This window comes from Argiope bruennichi, chromosome 9 (genome assembly GCF_947563725.1).
Source record: "Argiope bruennichi chromosome 9, qqArgBrue1.1, whole genome shotgun sequence".
Lineage (NCBI taxonomy): Eukaryota > Metazoa > Arthropoda > Arachnida > Araneae > Araneidae > Argiope > Argiope bruennichi.
The window spans coordinates 59285563-59312020 of NC_079159.1; the positions used below are offsets into that span (position 1 = coordinate 59285563).

At 29.0% G+C, this 26458-nt stretch overlaps 1 pseudogene; it reads right to left on the reverse strand.

Moving 5' to 3' along the window:
• LOC129983790 (superoxide dismutase [Cu-Zn]-like) overlaps window positions 1-26200 on the reverse strand; it is a 33094-nt pseudogene extending 6894 nt beyond the window's left edge.
• Between the last annotated feature and the right edge of the window lie 258 nt (window positions 26201-26458).

Below are 26458 nucleotides of genomic sequence, written 5' to 3' on the forward strand. Positions count from 1 at the left end.
GCACTCTACTGGTATCGATATTGAGTTGTTATGCATTCTTTAAGCTTAATTTTTTTTTATTCAAACAATATGAACAGGTCTTTACTCAGATACAGGTATTGATTTTGGTTGTTAATCAAAGTAATTAAGTTGATTATCAAAGTTGTTAATCAAAGTGTTTTAAGCAATTTAATCAGCTAATATTAAATACGACGGCAAAGAATCTAATTACATTTTAGGCATCAAAAAATTAAAAGTTAAGATTAATAAGTTATTTCGAGTATTAATAACTGTTATTAAGTATTCTTATTATTTTCGAGTATTATAAGTGTTAAGGCGCCATTCAAAAACACTAAAACCGCAAAGATATTTTTAAACGCCTTTTAAATTCTATTAACCCAAATTTTTAGATTCAATGACAGATTCAAAAACTCTCAACAGTTTTAAATAAGCAGCTTTAACATCTGTTTAATGCATTATGTTCCTTCTTCATATTGTGGCTATAGTTTAAAAATGGACAGAGATAGTCTTTTCATTCAGAACAATTCTCTTCATCTAAATAATTGATTTATAACAGTAGATATTAAAAGAAGCATTTAAATAATTGTACATTCAAAATATAAAGGTTGCACGAATATGGAAAAAGAGAAATGATTTTAAAAATTAAGAAATAAAAAAAAAGAAAGAACGCAGAAAAAAAATGAAAGGTTGGCAGCTTCAGAATATTCTTCTGATAAAAGATTATTTACCTTTAAAGTTTCAATAATATTTTGCCTACCATTTTCTCTATTTATACGTTATTTTGACTTGGGGGACTAATCTATTTTGCAAATGACTTAGTTGTAACGAAAAATACTTTTAAATGTTTTGTTGACTTAAGATTTCGATAAAGATAACAATAGATTTCCACAATCAAATTGAAATTACAGAATGTGATTTAAAAAATCATTTTTATCTTTAATTTCATATTACTGAAATATCAGAACAGTAAATTCGACAAGTGCTGTAGAAAAATAAATAACTTTTTTTTTAAATAACTGAAATGAGTTGGAGATTTCTACTTAAATTTACAGCTTCTCCTTAATTTCATAGAAAAAAATTTTTTCTCTAATGTATTCCTACCGATTATCATCACGTGGAGAACCATGTCTTTTGTCGTATGGATTGAAGTGCCCTCCGGCACTAGCGCACCCTGTTGAAAAGAGAAAACGTTATCAAAATACAGAGCCGACACAAACATAATAATAAATAGTAAATTATTTATAAAAAATAATATATAAATAAAATAAAAATATAATAAAATAATATATAAATAAAATAAAAAATATATAAAGTGAAAGTCTAAAGTAAACCACAGAAAAAAATAAAAGTGCTTATAACATATAAAAAATTTCTATTAACTTTGAAAAGAAAAGAGGCAAAAATAAAAAAAAAACCTATGAAACGTATGTTCAACACCCATTTGTGAAATCTTTTCTGAATAATTCTGCTGCCATTGATTCGCTAAACCTTAACCACCACCACCATGAAATTAAATAATAATAATAAATGAGCGATCAGTGAAGATAAAAACTTTCTATGTTGTTGACTCACATCGTGTTAATTATGTTTCATATAAAACCAACATCGTCAATTTTAAATAAAATAACAGAGAAAGGACTTCATGATGGCACAGTTTACTTTCAGGCTAGTAAACTGATGGAATGAAAGTACAACCCATTGCCATTTCCTTTTGAGATTCTTTAGTTTACTCATTTTTAATTCCTGATGTTCTCTATGGGTGGTAAAGTGGGTGGCATACACTGATCATCAAGCAAATAAAACCTCAACAAAACAGTATCACATAACCTCATTCCTATCAATGACATTTGGTAATAAGGAGAGCTTCAATATTCTTTAAACAAGTGGTGTATTCTTTTAACAATATACTGTTGTGGTGGCATGTAGATTATTATGATCCATGCAGGAAGCAACAAGACGAATGTTTTTAGGTACATTTCTTTTGATAATCACATTCACACACTAAACAAGCACAAACACAAAGACAAGACATTCACGCGCGTGGCTTCACAGTTCAGCATCATATCTCATTCTAATTACAATTGCCATGCACTATGGGATGACATATGGGATGGCCTAAACAGGTATCGCCATCTAGTATCCAAAAGAGAAGATAAGAGTAATCCAACTGCTACATTGTTAATATTCCTCTTAAACTTTGAGCATTATCGTTTACCCACTATATATATATATATATATATATATATATATATATATATATATATATATATATATATATATATATATATATATATATATATATATATATATATATATATATATATATATATATATATATATATATATATATATATATATATATATTGTGCTTAGTAAATGAATATTGGGTAAATTATATTAAGGTGAGATTAGAATAAACTAATTGCCTACGAATGATTCATAAACAATTAATCTCAAATCCTAAATAAATTATGTCTAAAATAGAGTATCTGAAATATTAAAACAAAATAAACACATTTCTTGATGTTTCTAATATCGTGTCTCATGACAAGCCCAAAAAATGTTTTTGCTTGCTAGTTTGGCTACTTTTATCATCACGTTCCTTATCATAAAAATGGTATTTGACCGGTGCTAAGAAGCAGGATCACATTGGCCACTTGGAATGTTGGCGATGTAAAACGGAACCTATTCGTGTATTTCAATAAACAGAATTCTAATATACGACCTTTAGCATTATAGTGACAGAATTACTATCTGTAATTCTAATTTAATTGAGAATCCGGAAGTGATGTATGTTTAAAATAAAATTAACTCCATTAACACAACTGTATGATGAGTTCGTTACACAAAACCAGTGAAAGTTTCTTATAACTCTTACTTTTAGAATTTTACTGTACTATGCCTTCATTACACAAGCTTTAAAAAATGATTTGATAAACATATTAATATTTCATATATTATCATTGGCTGATGATTATAGCGCATATATAATCAGATGTCCCTCCCTCTTTTTTTATTTCCAACCATTTTTTTATGAAAGTATTAGAAAATAATATACAGTAGTATAAATAAATATACCAATATGTAAACATATATTGTGAAAATAAAATTTCGAACAAGAAATAAATATTTTTTAATGACTTTACCGCCTGATAGATCACCAAATTCGTGTACGTGGAATCCATGCAAACCAGGAGACAATCCTCTAATTTCGCCGGTCACTGTCACTGGAGCGGTCACACGCTGAAAAGTAGAGAAAAGAAACATGACACAATAAAAAAGCAGCCAATTTGAAATATTATCATTTAGCAAAAAAGAAGGGAAAAAAACATTAAATAACGTTTATGTGCATTAAGTAAAAAAAACTCATTATGAGCATTAAGTAAATTGGTGAATCTCAACTAATAATAAAAGAGAAGTGTGTGTGTTGTGGTGAATTGCATATAAGCCAGTAACAGCGCTTCTACCCGAACAGCTGTTGTGGTACAATCAGTTAGTTACTGGACTGCTAACCAAAAGGTCCCATGTTCTATCCTAACGCGTCTCATACCTCTTCAGTGTGTATTGATATTCAGTGTGTGTTGATAATAAACATGAGCCATGCATTCGCTTAATTTCATTTAGAATTTTCATTAATTAAAAATTGAACAACATTTTGGCACTTTTCCATCATAAATTTCAAAAATATAATTGCAAAAAAAAACTTATTTTTATTTTATTTAAAAATTCTTCTTTAATTTAGGTCATTTAGTTTAATTAATACACATTTTTCATGATTTTCAATATTTCATTTCATTGTTGCAATGAAATCCAATTGTTGTATCAAATATTTAATCGCATTATTTCCTTCTATTTTTGAAAGCTATGGAAAAAAGATTCTACTTATTAACTGCGTAGTTTACAGGAGGAATCAAAGAGCGAAATTACAGTGCCAGAAAAGAAAACGATCAATTTCAAACAGATTACCTAGACATTTAAATTTTAATGGCACTATGAGGTCATGGGACTCGAGTCCATTATGAAATTCATTTACGCTGCGGTGCAAAGCTACTAAAATAATTCTTTATTACGAATTGATGATTAAAAATACTTTATTGATAGAATGGGAAACATCAAATTATTCATAATAGATTTAGAGGAAATTAAACATAATCAATATCCATGGAGAACCAGATGGTCACGTGAGACGGCTGGAAATTTAAATACAATCAAAGAAGTTTGTAGAATTTTTTTAGAACTCGATGAAAATTATCTTCACACTACAATTCGAGACAATACGAAGATGTTAGATGATATGCATGATAAGAGCTATCATATCATTGAGATGTTATATAAACTGTTTCTATATATGCATTTGAACAGAATTTAGTTTTGAACTTTCATATATTGTCTAACGAAATTCTGTGATTAAAATAAAATTTATTTAATTCTATGAAATTCATTCTATATGATAAAAGCATACGAAAATCTATAATAAATTATTCAACTGTGATTGGACGGTCACTGTGACTATAATTCTGCAATATATCTGAAAGTTAGCGTTAGTTCTGCTGAGTTATATACCCAACAATAAGTTTTCATAGAAAAATACTTTTGAAAAAAGACCAAAGTCTTTTTATATAATAAAGAGACAAAATTATTTTGGATGTGAACCTTTTCAAAAAGCTTTAGAAGAAACGATATATAGATTTAATTACACGTTAGACTCTTTTTTGAGTAATTTTACTTCTTTTATGTTTATAAAAAAACCTAGAAATATTTTTCGAATGTAAATCATGTCATCATCAAAAATGATTCACTCTAAGATTCGAGACATATAAAGAAATTATTTATTTGAAAGCAATTTACGGAAAATAAAATACTATATTTATGACAATGTGTCCTCCAATGCATATACTTGCAATATAGATTTAAAACCACACTAAATGCAGAAAGAAATACTTGATGAAAGAAGTAATTGATATTAGAAATAAGTGATGTTTATATACAGAAGTTAATAATTGGTTTAATTTATTTTTGAAACTAGCTTTATTCATTTTTCTGACATCTTTTTCTTTCACGGAACAAAATTTCAGATTTTTTTGGCTAAATTGTAAGGATATTTCAATTGGAAAAACTATTCAATTTATTTTTGAAACTAATTTAATTTATTTTTCTGTCATTTTTTTCTTATGGAACATAAATTTTAGGCTTTTTTTTGGCTAAATTTCGAAAATATTTGAAAGAAAAATATATTCAATAAAATTATGTTATAATAAATTTTTATATCAAAAGCATTATTTAAAAATTCCAAAAAGTAAAAAAAAAAAAAAAAACTCTTATCAAAATCAGATGAGCATATACCTAAAAAAAATATTGAATGCAAAAAAAAAGTTCTAAATTTTTCATTTTTCACCAAATATCAAAAAGAAGTAAGTTATAAATTTGTTTTTTAAATCGTTCATATGCAACAAGAAGTGAGAAAGAAAAATGAGTCAGGGCATTCTTGATACAAAATGTCATGTCTGTAAGAAGGAAATAATCATGTATATCAAAATATCAGCAATATACAATATGTTGCACAATATTTCTTTCCTTTACAGACATGAAAAATTTCTTATCAATATACTTACAGCATAAACTGCATACTGATGAGATATTAATACCCATGATTTAATTTCCTATTACAAGCATGGCATTTTAAAACAAGAACATATTAATTCATTTTCCTTTGCACTTAATCCCTTTGTATTATCAATTACTAAAATATACCGAATTTTGAAAAACTTTTGCTTTACTCTCTTTTGGCACTTATTTGCGCTTAGTTTTGTATTTCTAGATCCAACAGCCCAACTCGATTGCAAAGCAATGCATTTTTTTTATCAGTTTGTTGTGTCTAGAGATTCCATTAAAAAAGCTGTCTTTAAAACCATCAAGCATTGCTTTATCGTTTGCGAAATGAACGAAGGACTCCCATTAGGAAAGATGATGTCCCCCGTCCTGTTTCTTTCCTTGATGTCCTCATTCCGTATTTTCAATTGGGGGTTGTTTTTCTGTCTAGCAGTTTGTTTTGCATATGGAAACAAGTTGGTTATGAAACGTTTTTCACCGCATGTGTGTCAGAGGACGCCGACGGCTACTGTTTGCTGTGACGTCCGAACTATTCTCCCAAGCTCAGGAAAACACGTGCCCAGAGCTTTCTTCTCCGTCATGAAGAAGGAACAAAAAGACTTGTGTAGAAAACTAACCCCCTTTTAATGGGACCTTTGAACTAGAAAATGATTTAAAGCTTGTTTTCCTTTATTGTGTTTTCTTAATTTCGTGTATATAATTGCGGGAAGTGGTTCTATCCAGCTTCATGTGTTTCTTTCATTCTGCAAAGGAAAAAACGCTTTGGAATGCTAGCAATGGGATAAAATTGTTAAGTACAACTTCCAAAAAAACCTTTTTTAACCCAGCTCGCTATACTTTAATATAAATCTAACTGAGAGGCTATGTACTTTAACATTGTAATTTGCACGCTATTAATGCAATTCAATATTTGAAGTGAGAAATAGTTAAAGCTACTGACTCATTAGATTCTGAGAAAAACAATGAAAGCTACTGACTAATTAGACTTTGAGAAAAAATTTAAACTAACTAATTAATTAGACTCTGAGAAAAACAATGAAAGCTACTGACTAATTAGACTTTGAGAAACAATTAAAACTAACTGATTAATTAGACTCTGAGAAACAGTTAAAGAAATTGACTAATTAAACCCTGAGAAACATTTAAAGCTACTGACTAATTATACTTTGAGAAGCATTTAAAGATATTGACTAATTAGACTTTGTGAAACAATTTAAACTAACTGATTAATTAGACTTTGTAAAACAATTTAAACTAACTGATTAATTAGACTTTGTGAAACAATTTAAACTAACTGATTAATTAGACTCTGAAAAAACAATGAAAGCTACTGACTAATTAGACTTAGAGAAACAATTAAAACTAACTGATTAACAGTTGAGATATAACTGAGAACTAACTGAGAAACAGTTAAAGATATTGACTAATTAAACTCTGAGAAACATTTAAAGCTACTGACTAATTATACACTGAGAAACAGTTAAAGATATTGACTAATTAGAATCTGAGAAACGGTTAAAGATAATGACTAATTAAACTCTGAAAAACAGTTAAAGCTATTGATTAATTAAATTCTGAGAAACAGTGAAAGCTACTAACTATCCAGACTTTGAGAAACAGTTAAAGCTACTGACTAATTTAACTCTGATAAAGGTGAGAAATCTAGAACCAAGAGCAACTCATTAATTAAAAGGGTTTTTCAAATTTGAACTTATTGATTTGAAAATAATTTTTTAAAACGTGGATAGACTGAATTTATTGCATACGTATATATTGGAAAAAAAATAGCAGATCAGTGGTCCTCTAAATAAGGGGCTGCGATATCCTTTTGCTTCATTAGCTCATGATAGAGGGATTATTTAGATACCATTTAATAGTCTTGATTCATGGAGTTGAGATATCGTTTTACTTCTTTAGCTCATGACAGAGGGATCGTTTAGATACCATTTAATAGTCTTGATTCAAAAAACCGTTGTGTTTTTTTTTCAGTTTTTGTTACTATAATTCTGATGATATTTAATGCATTAATTGACAGAATTATCACAAAGAGATCAATATATTTGTTTATTATGATAAACTAGCGTTAATTTTTTACAACAACAATCAAACATTATTATTTTTAATAAATAGAAAACTACATTTCTGCATTCATATTATACGTAATTAAAACTTTAGCAGTGAATTCGCCTGTCTTTCCTCTTTTTGGAAACAGTGCACGAGTCATCCATAATATAAATGTAAAATATAAAAATAGTTGGAAGATTTAATTCTATAACTTATTGATTTATCTTCATTTTTGTGTATGAGGGAAGAAATACTATTTAAAATGGTGAATTAACTGGTACAAAATATCAATCAGATAGCACTTCCAAACAAACTGTAGGCGATATGAAAGCAGTATGAATGTAATACATTGAATGAACGCAGCAAAGAAATTGGTAATTAATCAGCATTTAATAGATATAGAGTTTACTATTCCACATCGTATCATACCATACGTAGTTAACGGTACAAAAACAAATCAGTTCAATCCTTTTCACAATAAACTATTTATAATCCAGTATCTTATTTTAGATAATAATGAATAAATAGTTATAATAAATTAGGCACTTTTGTTAATTTACATTTTTAGTTAATCTTCTATAGAATTCCGCTAAAATTTTGATAAAGGAATGTAAAATAAACTTGCATGCAACATCAAAAATGTAAAGCTGCGCATTATTTTTCGTAAGATCTTAACTTCGACGACTTTTCGAAATATAAAATTTTATATATGAAAGTGATTATAATACTTTGCCTCAATCTAGACTTGCCCCAAGATATGCATTGTCCCTATAAATACTTATTACTTTCTCCTTTGTATAAAAATAGCTACTACTTTTAAACAGCATATAGATAGACACGATTCTCCCAACAGACGCTGCTAACAAGTTTCAACACTACGTGAAACTTGTAATTACATATTTCCTTTCAAGTGAAATAATTGGGGGTTGTACTTTTCAAGGTTATAAGGGATCCATTGATACGAACGATAATAGAAATCCTACACAATGGAAAGCAGTTGCTGCCTTCAGGAAAAACCCAAACCTTTATCAGATAATAAAACTAGTAATAAATGTTTGATTGTCGGAAAAAATAAAGGTTAAAACATACGACAGTTTTTTTTAAATAATTTTTGACTAAATAAACCACAGTTAATCATTTTTAGTTCTTTTCGGGTTAGATTAGTATTTGTTAGTAAAGAGATTAAAATCTTTTTGAGAAAATTTGAAATAAGTCATGTTGAAAATTATTCTTTATTCCACATGAATAAATTAACTAAATGAATATAAATTTATTAATTAATTAACTTTATGGATTTATAATTCATGACTATATAGATGGTATTGCTACCTAACCTCCAAAAACAGTCTTCAGCCAAATTAATTATTATTTGTTATTGATATGATTTGTTATTGATATGATTTGTTATTAATATGATTTAACATATACGCAACATTTTAAACGTATACACAATTTAAAAATTGAATGAGATTCTGAAAGCTTCAAATATTTTATATTTGTATAATTTTCTTAACAAATGCAGTATATTAGATCGCATTTTTTAAAAGAAATTTATAGTATCGTAAGATCGCATTTTTTAAAACAAATTACACTTATCCTTTTTAAGATAGGCAATAATTTGGCAAAGGTCATGAAGTAACAAATCGCATCAAAACTTCTTGTTATTCCACATGATTGTTCAATGTACATATCAAAGAATGAGTGGTTAAATAATTTTATATAAATTAACATTTTTTATTTTTTACATTTTAGCACTGAAACGCAAATAGATAAACTACAACAGATACATTCTGTTCAGCCTTTCTTCCAAATGAACGGATATTTCTCTCTTGATCCAATAATTAGAAATTCTCTCTTATCTTTTGTATATTCCAATCTGAAGTTTTCAATAAAAAACAACAGCTAATTGTTCTGAGAGCAATTTTATTTGATCTTTGTTTTAACCACACGGTATAACAGGAACAGGAAAAAGTATTATGCATTTACGCTGAAAAGCATAATAATCTTATAAGATGAAAAAAGGAAATAAGAAAGGGAAGAAAGGCAGAAAAAATACTAATAGCTATCAACAAATGAAGAAGTAAAAACAATAATAAACAGAGTTAGTGGAATACAAATTATTAAAATATTCTAATTGATTAAAACTTTGCTGTTTACTGGTACATGAAAATATGTATGAGATTATATAAGTGCAAAATTGACATTATTTTGAAATAGGTATATGCAGGATCCATCTCAAAGCTTCGTCTCTTAGTTGAATATCTAATATGTTAGTTACTTGTAAATGCGTGTTAAAAATGTTTAAAATTATCCACCTCTAGAAGAAGGCTTAATCTTCAATTTATAGATAGTTTCAAACAGAATCAAACAATTATCAATTCGGCTGAAAAGGCAACTCAAATTAAACGAATGTTATAAAAACCATTTTTACAAGAATAACATTTATGTAGTAAATCAATACAACTATATCGATAGTACTCTTTTATAATCTAATTAATCAGTAATCAGATACCGGTATTATATCACTTTAAAAGTAGCCTCATTCAACATTTATTTTCTGAGATTTTTTTTTTCCTTTTATTTTTGTAGCACTCGACGGGAGAAGCAGTGGCGCTGCCGCCATTTTTGCCAAACATGTTAACTTTCAATACGCCACCCGTCTTACATAAGGAGCATTAAGTTCAAAATTTCTAATAATAATAAAAGAGAATACACATGTAGTGAGGCTCCACTAGATTGGCCGTTTGACTTAGAGCGATTACATTTGGCACATATATACTTTAGAAAGAAGAAAAGTGCATCTCAGAGTGATTTTTTTTTCTTTCGAAATTTTAACTACTATCTTATTTATTTATTTAAAAATTAAACATAATTTTGGAATTTTTTCCGCAATAATTCCCAAAAATATTATTGCATTCAATTGGATATATTTTACATCATTTTAAATTTTAAAAAAATTGTCGTTTTAATTATACCAAATGCAAACTTTTCCAGAATTTCCCCAATTTTTTTTTTAACTTTGCACAATTTAAAAAATGGATTTTATCGTTGGAGTGAATTTCAATCCATTTTTATTATTTCATAAAATATTTAAACGAGGGATTTCCTACAACTGTTAACAGCTAAGGAAGAAACTTTTGCTTGTTATTTTTTTAAGTTGGCGTTTTACATGAGAAATCATAAAGCGAAATCTCATTATCGTAAAAGACAACGTGCAATTTCAAATATATTACCTATATACTTAAATTTTTAATGGCACTTTAATGTTATGGGAAAAGGCAACCATTGGGAAGCTTAATGTAGAACAAACAGAGCATGCAAAATGCTATTTAAGTACTGTGGCTTTACTGTCTGTCTCAATTTAAGCTGTAAAAATATTTTATTGTAGAAATCATGAACATCAAATTATTCATAATTTCAAATCAAACACAAACAGTATTCTCGGCAAACCAGCTGGACATTAAAGGCAGTCGGTAAAGAGAGAAAAAACAACAACATTTTATTTGTTATCTAAATCACAAAATTACTTTGCAGTTCAGTAAATAGTGTTAATATCATTAAAATTTGTTTCAAGTAATTAATGCTCAGTAAATAATACTCCTTAATTACAAGTTGTTCACCAATAATCTCAAATAATTTTTAATCAGCTTTAGCTTCTATCATAGGATTTGTTAAACAAATGCGTAAAAATGACACTATTAGGAATTAAGTTTGCTAGTCTGTAATTTTGAATGAAGTGTAACTATTCAAGTTCTTGGCATATGAATGGTCATTTTTCACAACAAAAATAAAATTTCAAAATCTTTTTCTTCCAATTTGAAACTATTTTAATCCATTTCCACTAGTATCACTTTACTGGTACTCATACTTTTTATTCAATAAATTGGATTACCTAAGAAATGCATATTTCTCAGAAAAGATTTATAATTTCTGAAACCTTAACATGATTTTTTAAATCACTGTGTCAAGTAAGAGATGATTTGGAATTGAATTTCATCTTTATATGGTAAGCCAAATCACATTAACATTTTTCAAATATTGGCAATTTACCGACAAAAAGCCAAAAATATTAATTAATTTAATTAGGTATTTTTATGTATATAAAAATTGATCCAATGACACTTTTTAGTTGTACATTTAGTTCATTTCCACTGATTTTGAAGCCCCTTTTATAGAACCCCCCCCCCCAAAACACACACACACTAGAACAATCCTAATAGAAGTTTTAACAATATCGAAAAATTTCAAATTCATCAGAACATCAATGCTTCTTTTTCAATAGTGGTAGCAATTTTATTATCCTCAGTGTAAAAAAGTTCTCATCCTTTTTCCATTTGAAATCCAAATAAAAGAAATAAGAATATAAATACATTTTTTAAAGATTCGTTATTTTTTTTTTAAATTATTGCTGTTAATCTTTTTCTGTTTCTTACACGATTTTTTCCGAAACGTTATTTTCCTTTGCAAAATAATTAAAATCGAATGTAGATTACATTTCGTGATTATTCTTGTCATTAATAACATAACAAAATGAATATGTTTTTATACAAACTTTCTAAAAGTCCTATACTAAATTCCATATCATGTTATGTGGATAACATTAAAAAAAATGAACCTGCTTTTATATAAACTTTCTAAACTATTCTGCATTAAATTCCATGTCATGTTATTTGGATAACATTTTTATATAAACTTTCTAAACTATTCTGCACTAAATTCCATGTCATGTCTTATGGATGACATAAAAAATGAACCTGTTTTTATATAAACTTTCTAAACTATTCTGCACTAAATTCCATGTCATGTTATGTGGATAACATTTTTATATAAACTTTCTAAACTATTCTGCACTAAATTCCCTGTCATGTATTATGGATGACATAAAAAATGAACCTATTTTTATATAAGCTTTCTAAACAATTCTGCACTAAATTCCATGCCATGTTATATGGATGTTAAAAAATAAACTGTTTTGTATAAACTTTCAAAAATTCTGCTATAAATTCCATGTCATGTTTCCTTGGAAATCACCATGACGGTGAATACATGTGAAGCAAATTGTGATGCGCGAGGATAGAACCTGGGACCTTGTGGTTCGCAGCCCAGTAACATGACCACAATACAAAAGCAATTGCTCGAGTACCTAACTGTTAACTGGCTTATAAGCTTTCACCACACATGCCTTTTATCCTTTTTGCGTAGGTGAAATCGATGAAAGTTTAATAAATAAAAATTAAAAAATATGCAAACAGTCATTCGATTTAGAATGTTTCCTTTCTTTCCGAATTTCATATTTATAACATATTAAATTACATATTCTAAGCATATTCTTTCTCTGTTTTGCTAATGAAACTTTAGATCACTGTAAAGTTTTCTGTTTTATTACTTTATAAATAGTTTGTGACTGAGTGATTTAAAAATAACAAATGCCGGCTAACTCAAATAATATTATATTTTAAATCTAATGAACTACAGTCACAAACAATTATATACAACACAATTAACACATAAAGCAAGTTAGACAAATCCAAATGCTGCATTTCCGATAGCTAAAAGTTAACTCCTTGTTTCTCTTTATCGCCGCTAGAGGGCTCTTCTTCAATTTGCTGCAAGTTTTCATTTGATTACGGCATTCATATTTTCATCTTACTTAGCAAAAATAATAAAAATCCATTATTACTTTATGTATCATTAAATCATTTTGTTACTTTATACATTACTTATTACATTACTTTATATTATAATAATCATTTTATTACTTTATATGTCATTTTTATATCATATATCTTTTTAAATATCATTAAAAAATTAATGTTTATTTTAATAAGATACATATTAATGCACCCGCGCTAAAATCCATCGTCAGTTCCAAAACATTTGATAGACTTTCTAGTACAAATATACCGATTTATCTTATCTCGGAAATTGGGCTATCTTTGGAACTGAGTGATAGATAACACGTCTTACTTTTACAGCACACGTGGTTTCTACAAAGGTCACTTTTCATTATTCGAATCTTCTCAGAATGTTTGAAATAATATCAAACAATTAATATAAAAAAAATATTTTTAAACAACTTCGTACACATATTCATATCTAATATACTATGCACGTAAAATAATACAGATATATTAGATCCGAATACATATATTTTATACATGTTGTTAAATAATATATGTAATAAATCTTCTAGGAAATGAATTAGCAAAAAATTATTTTAATTTTAGCAACTTTTAAAATGTCTTTATTAAATCCATTAAGTAGCGAAACACTCTGGCTGAGCAAAACAGAATGCAAGAAAAAACGTATCTGGAAGTAAATTAATAATTTTATAAAACTACAAAAGAATATATATATATATATATATATATATATATATATATATATATATATATATATATATATATATATATATATATATATATATATATATATATATATATATATATTATATATATATATATATATATATATATATATATATATATATATATATATATATATATATATATATATATATATATATATATATATATATATATATATATATTTCTAAATCTACCATTTATTGCAGGGTTGTGTTTTTCATGAGATATTGCTGCTTAACACTATTATAGAAAAACACTGTCACACTGTTACTATTATTAAAATGACAGAATTTAGATTCTCAGAAACATGCTAAAGCCAGTATACCACACAATTAAGAAGTTAACGAGGAATTTGAAATTCAAGTGATTCCAAAATAATTAATTTTAAAACAAATTTTGCATGTGTGTGTGTGTGTGTGTGTGTGTGTGTGTGTGTGTGTGTGTGTGTGTGTGTGTGTGTGTGTGTGTGTGTGTGTGTGTGTGTGTGTGTGTGTGTGTGTGTGTGTGTGTGTGTGTGTGTGTGTGTGTGTGTGTGTGTGATGAGAAGACGAGGATGACGCGAGACAGAGCTAACACCCTTTTCCTCCTCCACATTTCCATTTCACATCATCAGGAAAATTTTGATGGATTACATTAGATTGCGCAAGTCCAAATACATGCCAGTGTTACAATGAAATAAGGTTTCGAACTTGGAACCCTACAATCTCAAGACCTCTTCATCAGACTTCTGCGATCGCGAGATTTTCCAAAGGAATATTTTAAAAAAATAATAATAACATTTTTCTCACATACTTTGACACTCAGTAGTGAAGTTTTAATTATGTTAAAGAGTTTTAACTTTAATAAAAAAAAAACAGTATTTTTAGGAGGTCATGGATTAAAAACGTAAAAAGTTTCAGACAGAAGATATTTAAAATAGCTCAGAAAACCTTATACAAAACCGTCCGTGACAGAAGATATGGTAGAACTGTTTAAAAAAATACAATCACACTATGGACACAATCCTTCATTAACTTAATTCTGGTTTTAAAAAAAAAAATTAAAAAAACGTTGGTCATAAGAGAAACGCGCATTCCAGAAAAATTTCAAGGTGGTCAGCTCGAAAGAACTGGGTCAAATATTAATTTCACGGTCTGACCCTGCTCATAGAGTACTATTATCAGTAACTTTCGAAAATAATTTTACAAATCACTTAACAAGTGAAAATGACCCTACGGCCGGCTTGCCAGTCGAAGGGGAAAGAAAAGTGAAAACAACTTCGGCCATGAGCCAAGTGGAACATGATTATAGCTGTTAGAAGCGAAGTTCACGGAAATTCTTTCTGGAAATACATTAATTTTAATGCATCGTCGAGCTCTACAGAGTTTTAAGCATGCAACGTTCTTTATTGAGAACGAACACCATCGTTTTGGTTACAGTTGAAATTATGTTGAGTTTTGCAAAAAGAATGTTTTCAATTTAAAAATAACTTTCGAAATTTTTAAAAATGCAATTTTGAAACTGTGTTTCTCATCGTTGATTTTCACTTTTAGCTGATTCACGCACGTATTGTTCTCTTTAGTGATTTAGTTAGATTGTTTACTGCTCACTGCAAAAGCATTAAAACAATTTTAAAATACATTAAACTTGATTGAAATGTTATCATTTTTCGTTTCTGTAACTATTGACTCACTGTCAAGAATCAACCGAAAAATACATAAAACTGTAAAAATGTTTGAATAGAACAAAAAGAATTTAATAGAAAATTTCTTTATTCAAATTATTGCCACTATTAATTTTTATTATGTATAAAATAATGGAATGAAGTAGTTTGATATAAATACTCATTAATATAAAGAAACACTCTTTATTAAAATTATTGAGACTTTTAACGACTACTGTCAACGAAGCAACAGAATGAGGCGATTTGAAATAAAGAGATTATTTTCAAAAAATAAGAAGCATTCTTTATTAAAATTATTGCCACTTTTAATTTTTACTCACAATGAAACAATGGAATGAAGTGGTTTGAAATTAAAAGATTACTCTTTACTACGAAGGCGCTGTCGTTATTAAAATTATTGCCATCTTTAATGTTTAGTGTCAATTAAACAATAAAATAAATTGGTTTGAAATAAAAAATAGATTACTCTTTACTATAAAAGAACAAACACTCTTTATTAAAATAATAGTCATCGTTAATTTTTAATGTCAATGAAACAATAAAATGAAGTGGTTTGAAATAAAAAACAGACTATTCTTTACTATGAAGGAATACTCTTTATTAAAATTATTGGTATCTTTAATTTTTAGTGTCAATTAAACAATGAAATGAAATGATTTGAAATAAAAAAAATAAACTAATTAAGGAACATTCTTTATTAAAATTATTTCTACCCATAACTTCTAGAGCAAATGAAGAAACTGAATGACGTACTTTGAAATAACAAGAAAAATACTCACTACTTAGAAGAAGAACTCTTTATTAAACTATTACGACATTTTATCACAACTACAAACGAGAAATGGAGCGAGATGGTTTGAAATAAATCTTTTAGTGAGACGCTTCCATAATTCAATGAAATTTATCAGATAACAATAAATGAAAAAAACAGTAATTACTACCGAAATTTAAAATTAAAATCGAAAACTTCTCTAAAATACAAAGCCAAATTAATTTAAATGTTAACACTTCAGTTGAAGTCTTTTTGCTGTACTAACTGCTTTCCAATAATACTTCAATTTGTTTTTTTATTATTAAACATTCGACAGCTTACCTGCTTTGACAATCGTATAACCCCATTAACCGTCCCATTATGCATCCGGCAAATGGCTGCGACTATTTCACAATCCGGCACATGATTTCTGGATTCGATGGGCTGGGCTGCCTGGACCCAAATGCCGGACACTAAGACCAAAATCGATGAGAACAGGAGCGTAATCATTTTCAAAATGAGTGACTGCTGTAGTGCTGTGCCTACATAATTCAGAATTAGATCAAAGTCGCTGATAGAAAATTTCTTTCCTCGCTTCAAGAGAGGATGCGTCCATGACGCAATCGACCTTTGTCCAGCTGTTCCCCTCTATCCCTTTCCTTTCTATTCATTGAAAAAGTGAAAACAAAGTGCTCCCAGATGACCTTTCCAGAACAGGTTTTTCCATCAAGGTGTCGATTTGACTCATAGAGTGACACGCGACCCTGAAATCAGTATCAGCACGTAGCGTCGAAGGTAAACAACGCTACTCAATTTTGTAGCAATTACTTTGATGGCAAGACGTCTGAGATTGAAACGCTGCATCGGTCACGCTAGACAGTTATACATATTTTTTTCTCTTTCATTGTCGGGAAAATTTATTAAAATATCTTTCTATGTTTGAAGTCCTTGATTTAACCAGCAGTTAGCCATGTTCTTTCGACTACCTCGTATGTTTCCGTTCGGTTTCATGTCTAGAATCTTCACATAAGGAAAATTGTAAATTCTTTCACTGATGGTTTAAATGAAAAAAATGGATACAAACCTAAAATAATGCAGCCAAACTCAACACTAAATTCCATTTAGTTTGGCCTTTGTGTGTAAATGTTTTTTTTTTTTTGTTTTTTTTTTTTTTGCTGTGGTAGTGGTTGTGTTTAATCTTTGTGTACTTTTAAAAATAATTTATCAGCGATTTAATATAGATCTAAAATCTAGATATACTGAAATTTGTTCATCTAACTTCTTATATTGTTTATTTATCGAGTTAACAAAAGCAAGAATAAACAAATAAATAGAGAATTCTTTCAATAATTTTGCCCAAAATTTGACCCAAGTCTTAGGTTAAAATTCTGGCTATCAAATCATATATCCTATTTCATCAATCTAGCTGCTTGTGTTTTAAAGTTGTCCTACTCACATACAGCCAGACATCAATCCAATAATAGTTCTATTGAGCTCATAGAGATCTTTTACATTGAGATTCATCAAAAACCTGGGGGCCGCGGTGGCCTGGTGGTGTTCTCGGCTTCGAAATCGGGGGGGGTTTCAGGTTCGAGACCCGATTCCACCTAAGAGCCGTCGTGTAAGGGGGTCAGTTGCACGTTAAATCCGTCATGACCAAACGTCCTCCCGCTGGTGTGGTGTGGTGTGGAGAGGGGGGTGCCAGCTCAGGTGTCGTCCTCGTCATCTGATCGTGGTTCAAAATTACGAGGTCTGTCCCAAAATAGCCCTAGTGTTGCTTCAAACGGGACGTTAATGTAACTAAACTCATCGAAATCTGGAGGATGGACTTTTCCACTTGTAGTACTTTGTGAAAGGAGAAAACACCCATGGCTTCCATTTTCTAAAATTTTTATGGCTCATTTTAAATGGAAGGTTTAAAATATTGGTTTCATAGATAAGCAGCGAATTCAAAGAGTTTCAAACATTCAACGTTGATGAATTTGAAATTGTATAATTTTTAATCTGATATTTTTAAGCCCTTAGATACATAAATTTTTTAAAACTATTTTATATTTCTTTATTGATATTGTTTTGAGACAAATGCTCATATAGTTTTTATTTCTGTATGTATTCTTTCTCATTTCTTTGTGTGTGTAATTAACTATAAGTGAACTACCTACCACCCTCACTAGACATCCACGATTATCTGCAAGCCAATCATCACGGCATTAACATCGGAAGAGAGGGTGGAGTCTTCAGGGCGACGACTGAACTCTTTCTGGTTTGGTTTGGTTTGGTTACATTAACGTCTCGTTTGAAGCAACACTAGGGCTATTTTGGGACGGACCTCGTAACTTTGAACCACGGTCAGATGACGAGGACGACACCTGGGCTGACACCCCCTCTCCACACCACACTAGCGGGGGGCCGTTTGGTCATGACGGATTTAACGTGTAACTAACCCCCTTACACGACGTTTCTTCGGTGGAATCGGGTCACGAACCTGAAACCCTCCGGTTCCGAAGCCGAGACCTTACCACCAGGCCACCGCGGCCCCCTGGACTCTTTCTGAAGAAGGCATATCCTGCAATCTGCGTGTAAATAAGTTGACCAACACCATTACGCGGGGTCGCGATAGCTTGATGGTAAACTCTTAGCTGCGGAACATGTAGATTCTAGGTTCGCAACCCAATTTTACAGAAAAAATAGAGGCATAAATGAATCTCATGCATTTTAAATTCATCGAGGCCAAATGTCCTCTTTTTTGGTGTGGAAGGGGGGGGGGCACGTGTCGCCTTCTGACCTCGGTTCAATATCTCAAAGTCGGTGCCAAAATAGTCCTCGTGTTATTTCAAGATGGAACATAAATATAAATTAATTCAACTAAAACCTACACCATTTTTATTCCTCCCTCCAAGTAAAAGTGATTCGACTTGCTTATCCGGTAACTTTAAATCCGTGTACTTGCCCTGACCCCTCTTAGGCGCACAAAAGAATGAATACATCTTTCTTATAACTTCAAACGAGCAATTTTTGTATATATATAAACTTATTTCGTGTATCTCGGAAACGGCTCTAGCGATTTGGATCAAATTTTATATTTAGATTAGGTTTCACGATATTTAGATAAGGCTTTATAAAAACAAGATTTTACACACAAAAAAAAACATTTTTTTATAACTAAGACACTCTTTTTCTATCTGCTCTCATGCTGACAATGTCATATAGCGCCATCTAGTAAATATTTGTGGTACGTGCATTGTTGCCATAGGATGATAATCTACAGGTACCTCAAAATTTTGTGAAATGGCGCTATATGACATTATCCAAATACGAATACATTCGACTCACATCCATTAGAAACATTGCAATTATTGTGTTAATAATAAGTCGAATAACATGTTAAACTAACTGCATTCATGATTTTTTTTTTATTTAAATACAAGTTTATATGCAAGTAAGATTGAAAAATATTCAGTATATGATTTATATCTATATTTTTCCCCATAAAAACATAATTTTTAAAAAAAAATTAAAATATATGATTCCGCAAAATTCTTGGATATTATAATTACTAATAATGCAAGCATTTTATATATAAATTCTTTATATATAATTAAGTTATATTCAAATACATTAGGATAATTGCGGAAAATTTTGATATCCATTTCCAATGCTATATTACAATATCTTCATCATGCTAAAAAAAAAAACCTCTTAAACCATCCAATCAACAAATAAAGTATGCAGACTGGAAAAATTGAACCAGTTTATGCAAGATAATTTGATTGCAGAACAGATGGTATTCGTCGAAATTGTCTAACTGTCTGCACATAAAAAAACTATGAATTCCAGGAAGAACGAGTTTCCTCTTCGGTGATACTGTCACAAAGGAAGCAGAACTCTTCCTCTTCCGAAAGATAGCGTCTGAATCGTGATGTTTTATCAGTAATTTAGTTAACAGAAAACTTATTCTATGGAAGCTTTGTTTCCTACAATGTTTTATAGCATTCGTGTATGGGCTGTAAAAGTTTCCGATTAGACTTCTCATTGTTATGTGGGTCAGTGGCGTCAGGAACATGAGTTTTTTGTTGTTGTTGTTTGTTTGTTTGTTTTTTTTGGGGGGGGGGGGGAATATCAAGACCCACCTTATTATACTAAAGGAATATTACCTTATTTGCATTACCCTTTTAAGCAATTTATTTAAATTTATACACTTTGTAAACATTTATTGGCTAAAATTGAATCTAAAAATCAAATTTTTTGAAGTTTACCATATTTTCTCTATATAATTACCATAAGTTACCATATTTCTGTATATAAATAATAAAAAGATAAACTGATAGTCATTGATTTGGTGATGTTGGACTCCTAAAATTAAATACTGTATCTATAAAAATTATTAGGATTCTTTTTAAGAATGTTATTGTAAGATACAAGAATTTGTTTGAGTCAATAACTTGCCCTCTTTTCTTCAATTTATTCTATATTTCGTTTCTATGTAATATAAAAACCATATTATTTTTTTTTTACTTCGTGTAAGTTTAATTTGAAAGAAATAATATTTTTCAGCCAGTAACATTATAAAATCCTTACAAAGCATATCTATCATTATAAAATCATGCCTATATTTTAGAAATAATAAATACGGTAACTTTTATCGTTTCTTTTCTTTTCATCACAGTATACCCCTCCACCTTAGAAGAAGTATCTAGAGCTACTTTGATTAGGAGCCAAGTTACTAACAAGGTTTTTTTATTTCAATCATTCTTCTAATCAAAACTTGATCGTAATTCTAATAATATTTTCTCAATAACTTCGGAACTTATTATTGCACAAAAGCCTTTTTTCCACAATTTCAAAATTTAAAGAATACGATTTTGTTTCAACTTTGAATAATTTTTGATAATTTAATAAGAAATAAGCAATTTTTAATTAATAAGAAAATTATTCTATCTATTTTAATTTTTTTTCTCTGGGGTAAAATAAAAAAAATTAAGGAAATTAGAAGCATAAAGTATATTTGTATTGAGACAAAAATCATAAAGATCAAAAAAAATTCTGGAATTAAAAAATTTACCGTTATGATAATAATAATAGTAAATCGGATTTTTATGAAAATTATTTTCTATAATTGTTTGATTAATTCTGTTAAAAAAAGCAGTGGATCAAAGTAAATTATAAAATAATGAGCTAAATTCATGTAATGTTTATTTTCATGTCCTGCATATTATTCTTCTAAAATAAAACTTTCAAAACTATAATAAGAATTTTCAATGATAAAACATATTATGGATCTGCTAGGATGTGATACACTGAAAAAAATTCTTCAACCCTTTTGTGCAGGATTCAAAGACTTATGGCATATTAATACAACTTTGTTCAGAAGACTGGGCTGCGGTGGTAGAATCTCGGCCTTTGGAACCGGAGGGTTTCAGGTTCAAGACTCGCTTCTACCGATGAACCGTCGTGTAAGCGGGTCTGAAGCGCATTAAAGCGCATCCGTTATGGCCCAAACGCTTTCCCGCTAGTGAGCTGCGGAAGTTAAGATAGAGGTGGTGCCAGATCAGCTGTCGTCCTTGCAATCTGACAGCGGTTCAAAATTACGAGGTTCATTCCAAAATAGCCTTAGTGTTGCTTTAAAAACAGGAAGTTAATAAAACTGAAATGATCAGACGATTAACCTTGTAGTTTAATTTCAAACCTTGCAGTGATGGGCTCACAGTATATTATTACAGTATACACTTTTCTTGTATGGTAAAATAAATTATTATTAAAAAAAATAACTTAGGTGTACATTTTAAGTCTTTTCCTGTTAACCAACTAGTTTAAAATTGGTTGTAAATCTATAATTTTGCTATCAAAACTAAATACCAGATTTCATTAAACTAGCTTATTATGTTTTGAATGTAACTATTGAAATAATATTTTATTTTCCAGTTGAAAGAAATGGAAAAGGGGATATTCATTAAATTTTGAGGTCGAATGTTTTGAAAATTACATTACTTGTTCCATTTATATTTGGAATACAAGAAAGTTAGAAGCATATCTGAAAAATATTTTTTCAAAATATAGGGAAACAAGTTAAACAAGAACAATAAGAATACAATTTTTCTTAATCGGGTTTACATGTAATTTCATGCAAAATGCAAATTGGCGTATACAAAATAACAACTAATTAATTTTTGGTTTGATCCTGAAATTCAACCGCTATTTATTGTTCAAAATATTTCTTTCAAATTGATGTGACAACTTCCTTGACGAAACAAGGTGAGCAAACTGTTAGATGGAACAAAGAAAAAAGTCTTAACCTTGAGATCGAGGGAGTAGAAACTGCATAGGTAATGTGAAGGGCGTACACTAGCGTCAAGAAGAAAAAGGAACGGAAGACATGGGCGGGAGAGGTGAATGCAAACATGCCAACTAACTAATTAATAACTTTTAACTTACTGTAATGCACAGTTTTTCCAGTACTGCCAATTCAAGATGTTATTGAATATAACAATATTTTAACTTCGGATTGGTGAATCTTGAATAAGGATGCGGGTACTATAAAAACCAGGGATGTAAAAGCGTTTCTTGAAGCCCATGATACTTTCAGAAAAATAAAATATGAAGTGCACAAATAATTTCGAAGAGCTACCAACTGATTAATTTTAATAGATAAAGATTCCTATATTTTATTAACTTTCAAAGCAATTAAATGTTAATTATACTCTCGCTCAATGTTTCATATTTTTATCACAGCGATTGCTTGAAAAATCAATTTCATTTAATTTATCCTAACTATTTACAATATGCAACAATTTTTTATGTTTAATTTCATACGAATGAAGAGAAGAGATTTCTGGGTCTCTTCTCAACATTTGGATTGAGTCTAAAATGTAATACAATTTTAGCTCAAGGAAAAGCGTTCAAAATACATTTATCTTGTTCTTATTGTCCTATTTTTGTCATAAAATAAGCAGATAGACAGTGTACCAACTACAACGAATTTTTCCAACAATTACATACAAAAGTGTAATTTTAGCATAAGATCGTACATTAAAGTCAGTTATCCAGCTTAACTACAACAGTGACGAATTTTCGACTAGACAGACTAGGCAGCTGCCTAGGATCGCTAGGCTGAGAGGGGTTGAGATTAAATCTATGTAAAGATTTCTATTTTCCTAGTTTCTAAATAAATAACTGGTAAAAAATACTCATTGTATGAATTATAAAATGTTAGGATAATATTTTTATCAAGAATAATTGGTCAAATTCCTGTAATTTCATTATATTCTTAGTCATTAGAATATTTATAAATAAAAAGCCTCTGTTACAACAATATTTTGTACAATAAAATTTGCCACGAAGATTTCATTCATAATAGATAAATAAAATCTAATTCACTTACACAAAGTTAATAAAATAAAAAAGATTAACTTAAAATAAATCATTTACCCAATCACTGCCATTTACCAGGAAGCTGCTGTAAAATTAAGCATTTATTAATTTCGCTGGCAGTGAATGGGTAAACTTGTGAAAAATTTATTGAAATGTGAAACCAAATTGCCCATTTTATTAAAAGAAAGGCTTCTTAATATCATTATCTAGAACAAGAAATACCTAAATCCATCACTAATCGGTAGTCAGTTATTACATTGAAAGTTTTTTTTCAAAATCTGAAACAAACAACTCTACTAATAAGGCCTAATCAAAATTTCGTATATATAACTTCCTATATTACTGAGTTACAAAGCAAAGACAACATAACAAATCTCATTAGTCTAGAGTTGTTTTTTTTTTGTCATATTATTTACATAGACAGACAAAACATTATTTTTTTTTCTTTTACTTAGAAAGATTTAAAGTGAGTAAATACATCGAAATTTAAAGGCAGAATTTTTTGAAGATTGCAATACTCTTCTTTGTACACTTTTCGTATATGAATACTTTTTCGCATATGAATTGTACAAAGAAAAGTATTGCAATCTTCAAAAAAAAAAAATCTGCATTAAAATTGACAAGTAAGCTCCCATAAAAACTGAAAAATATTTGCTGATTATAAATTGTGTAGAAATTTCTATCAGATAATCATTTCAATGTTTTTGAAAACACGTTAACGTATCTTTCGGGCATCAATGATATAAACAAAGCTCTGTCAAAGGTTATCATCAATAACTACAAAATAATACCGAATATCAGCTGAATCAAGGATCTAAAGTTAAAAGCGATAAAACACCAGCTAAGATGTGATTATGGACCTATCAAGAAAGAAAAGAGCAGAATGAGGAATAATCTGGTAAGTTGTTTTGAAATATATAGCTTTATGTGAAAATGCCTCATTTTCAAATTATTGCCATTTTTCGAAATATAAATCATTTCGCTGTGCTGATTCCCTTAAAAGTATCTCTATTTAAACCATTTATATTACTTCCAAAAAATAATTAATGGGAAAAAATCGAACTAAAAAAATCTTTTATAATTTTTCGTTACTTTTTATTATAATCATTTTGATCGGAAAGATATTTTTAATCTTACAGAAATTAAATCAAAAGAATTCAATTTATCATTCTTAACAGCGATACGACATATATCAAAGAAAAACTCTCATTTTTATATGCTATTAAAATTGATATTTAGAGTGAATATATTGCCTGCATATTATATCAGGATTATGGAAAAGTCAATATTTATTTGTAAATTCCAACCAATAAATATTACTGAGTAAGGTAATATATTTTCATAAATTCCCGTGGTTGGCTTAAATTAGGTATAGGAAATACGACAAAAATTTATAAATAAATAAATAAAATAAATTTTACAAACAACGAAAATTTTAATTATAATTTAAATAATCAGAAAAAGATAAAGAAGCATAATAATGTATTTCACTACTTTATAATGTATTTAATAATGTATTTTACTACTCTATAATGTATCAGAAAAAGATAAAGAAGCATAATAATGTATTTCACTACTTTATAATTTATTTAATAATGTATTTTACTACTCTATAATGTATCAGAAAAAGACAAAGAAGCATAATAATGTATTTTACTACTATATAATGCATTTCTACATTCTACGAATGCACAGAATACTTACGAAGAATACTAAGAATTGGTAAGGAGAATTCTTCAACAGGAATACTAAAATTAAATCTAGTTTTTGTATTTATAATATAAATTATTTATTCTTTAGTAAAATAGAATAAGTCGAGATTTTTAATTAAAATGTAACATATTAATTTTAATTTTTTACATAGAGTCGAAAATCGAAATTGATATGATAATTAAAGATGCTTGTTAAGTTTAAATTTATAGAAGAAATAAAGAATTTAGACTCACTTTTTTAATCTAATATTGAAAAATTAATTATATGTAACCGTTTTTACTATCAGCTATTAAATAATAAATAATTTTTAATAAATTTCGATAAATTCGAATACTTCTGGTCTACTGCCAAAATACCTGTCTGTTTACCTTAATAGAGTATGTTAAAAAGAGACACAATTGATTATCATAAAATTATTGCATTCACAGATGGGAAATTTTATCAGAATTATAATTGATAGTCTCCGCTTGTGACTTCTTTAACAATATAAATTAAAATATTAACTAGAGAATAAAAAGTTAAAATGAATTTCATAAGATGAAAAATAGGCATGTAAATTACTTACATCTTGATACAACTGGATAGTACCTTGGACCTCCCCATTATTTATAGTACAAGTGGCTCTTTTGGGACCACTTCGTGGGGGTTGCAGAAAACCCGCATGCTGACCATTAACCCACACCACACCAACAAGTACACACAGCAACACGCGTCCCAGCATCTTGTTTTCGATTTAGCCGCGTGCCCACCAGTTTTATGCGCCGGATACACTTGAGAGCGTCCAATCAGAAGTCCTTCTGCCGCATGACGTAGGCATACCGGTCTGCAAATAAAAAGTAAACAAATTCCCAGTCGAATCACGTATCCACGTGCTTTCCATTGTTTGGGAAACACGTAGGGCTCAAATGGGAACTTGTTGCA